Below are 3,017 nucleotides of genomic sequence, written 5' to 3' on the forward strand. Positions count from 1 at the left end.
GTTTCAGAACTTATCCATCACCCTAAATGAAAACCTTATATACATTAATAAGCAGTCACTCTACATTTGCCTGTCCTCTCAGACTTCGATGACTACTAATCTGCTTTGTCTCCATGAATTTGCCAATCTGGATATTTCATATAAATGGTGTCATATGATATGAAACCTTTTGTGTCTTGAATCTTTCACTTAGCATGTTTTTAAAGTTTATCCATGTAATATCATGTATCGACAACTAATTCTTTTTTATGGTTTAATAACATTCCATTGAATAGATATACCACATTTTGTTTATCCATTCATCTGTGTATGGATATTTGGGTTGTTTCTGTCTTTTAATTATTGTGAATAGTGCTGCTAGGAAAATTTATGTAAAAGTTTTTGTTTGAAGAAATTGTTTTTAACACTTATCTGCATTTGCTTGCTAGGCCTGCAATAATAAAATACCACACATTGATGGCTTAAACAACAGAAATGTATTTTCTCACAGTCCTAGAAGCTAGAAGTCCAAGATCAAGGTATGAGCAAGGTTGGTTTCTCCTGAGTCCTCTCACCTTGGCTTGAAGAAGGCTATCTTCTCACTGTGTTCTCACATGGCCTTTACTCTGTGCATGTGCACTCCTGGTGTGTTTTTCTCTTCTTATAAGGAAACCTATCCTATAGGATTAAAACCCCAGCCTTATAACCTCATTTAACCTTAATTACTTCTTTAGATGTCCTAACTTCAAATACTGTCACACTTGGGGTTAAGGCTTCAACATCTACATTTGGTGGGGGGCACAATCAGTCAATAACAATATCCCTAAATTGCTGTATTGTATTTTATATAACTTATAGAGTATCTGCCAAAATGTTTTCCACAGTTATTGCACTATTTTATATTCCTACCAGCAATATCTAAGGGTTCAAATTGTTTTACATCCTCACTAAAACATATAATTTTTTGTTTTATGTTTTTATTTTTTATTATAGCCATCCTAATGGGTATGAGATAGTATCTCATTGCATTTTTGATTTGCATTTCCTTGATGACTAATAATATTCCTCATCTTTTCACAGTTATTTTTTTGGCTATTTTTATATATTATTTGGAAAAAAATGTCTATTCAAATCCATTGCCTATTTTTTAATGATTGCCTTTTTTGTCACTCAGTTGTAAGAATTCTTTATATTTTCTCTACACTAGACCCTTAGATATATAATTGCAAATATTTTCTCCCATTCTGTGAATTGGCTTTGTACTTTCTTAATAGTGTCCTTTGGTATACAAATTTTTTAAAATTTGATGCAATGCAGTGATTTTTTTTATAATACTGCTTATGCTTTTGATATCAATTTAAGAATTCATTCTACACATAAGGATTTATAGCTATGTTATAAGACATATGGCCTTAGCTCTTATATTTAGGTCTTTGATCTATTTTGAGTTAATATTTATATGATTTGAGTGATAGGTTCAACTTTTCAATTGACCAGAGATATATAATTTATTTTTGGATTTTCAATTCTATTCCATTGATCTATATGTCTATCTTTATGCCAGTACCATCTTTTATTGATTACTGTAGCTGTGTAGAAAGTTCTGCAATCATGTAAGGTGAGCCCTCCAACTTTGTTCTTTTGCTTCAAGTTTGTTTTTTCTATTTAAGGTAGCTTGCAATTCCATGTGAATTTGGTCCATTTCTGTAAATAAGTATATAGAATATATTAAAAATTCTTACATCTTTATCATAAAAAGACAAGTGACTCAATTTTGAAAATGGGCAAAGTATCTAATAGGTATTTCTCCCAAATGATCAATGTATCCATAAAAGATACTCACCATCATTAGTCATCAGTTAAATGCAAAAGAAAATCACAATGATATACAATTTTATATGCACTAGAATGACTAGAATTTAAACAAGAATAAAGAAAAACAGAAAATAGTAAGTGTTGTCATGAGTGTGGAGAAATTGGAAAATTCATACACTGCAGGTGGGAATGTAAACTGGTACAACTGCTGTGGAAAATGGTCTGGCAGTTTCTCAATACGTTGAACATAGATTTGACATATGATCCAGCAGTTTCACTCCTAGGTATATATGAAATGTATTTGAAAATAGGTGTTCAAACAAAAACTTGTTTATATTATATTAGCCAAACAACCTAAATGTCTTTCAACTGATGAATGGATAAACAAGACAATAAAATATCATTTGGCTATATGAAGAATTGAAGTAATGATATATGACACTTTATGAGTGAACCTTGACAATATTATGCTAAGTAAATAAAGTCAGGCACTGAAACACATGTATTATATGATTTCACTTGAATAAAATGTCAAAAACAGGTAAATATATGGAAAAAGAAGGTAGATTAGTGGTTGCTTAGGGGAACATGGGGATATAAAATGTTAAAGGGCATAGGCTTTCTTTCTGAGGTAATAAAATGTTCTAAAGTTGACTGTAGTGTTGGTTGTACATATCTATAAATATATTAAAATCCATTAATTTTTTTACCTTGAGTAAATTTTATGATATATAAATCATATTTCAATAAAGGTATTAAAAATAGATGAGAAAGCTATAAAAAAAAGTCTAGGGACTCAGCAATAAATTTAGGCTTTCATTTGTCAAATATAAAGAAATTAGATAATTAAAGTATTATAATAAGATGGGAGGATATGAGTCAATATAAATATAAATTCCAAATTGAATATAGATTTGATTATGAAGGCAAACAATGCTATTCCTAGAAAAATGGTATAGGAGAATATCTGGATTAACTAGTGATAGTAAAAGACTATTTGCACATTATGTGCAAAATCCTAGATATAAATGAAAAGGTAGATAAATTGGAATGCATTGAAATTATGATCCTTTAGTCATCAGAGAACACAAGAAAGTGAAAATGTAAAACTCAGAGAAAATATTTGCAACTTACATAACTGAAAAGGGCTAATATTCAGTATATATATAAAGAAGTCAAAGAAGTTTACAAATCTATAAGAAAAAAAAGCAGTCCAATATAAA

This window comes from Pteropus alecto, unplaced genomic scaffold (assembly GCF_000325575.1).
Source record: "Pteropus alecto unplaced genomic scaffold, ASM32557v1 scaffold250, whole genome shotgun sequence".
Lineage (NCBI taxonomy): Eukaryota > Metazoa > Chordata > Mammalia > Chiroptera > Pteropodidae > Pteropus > Pteropus alecto.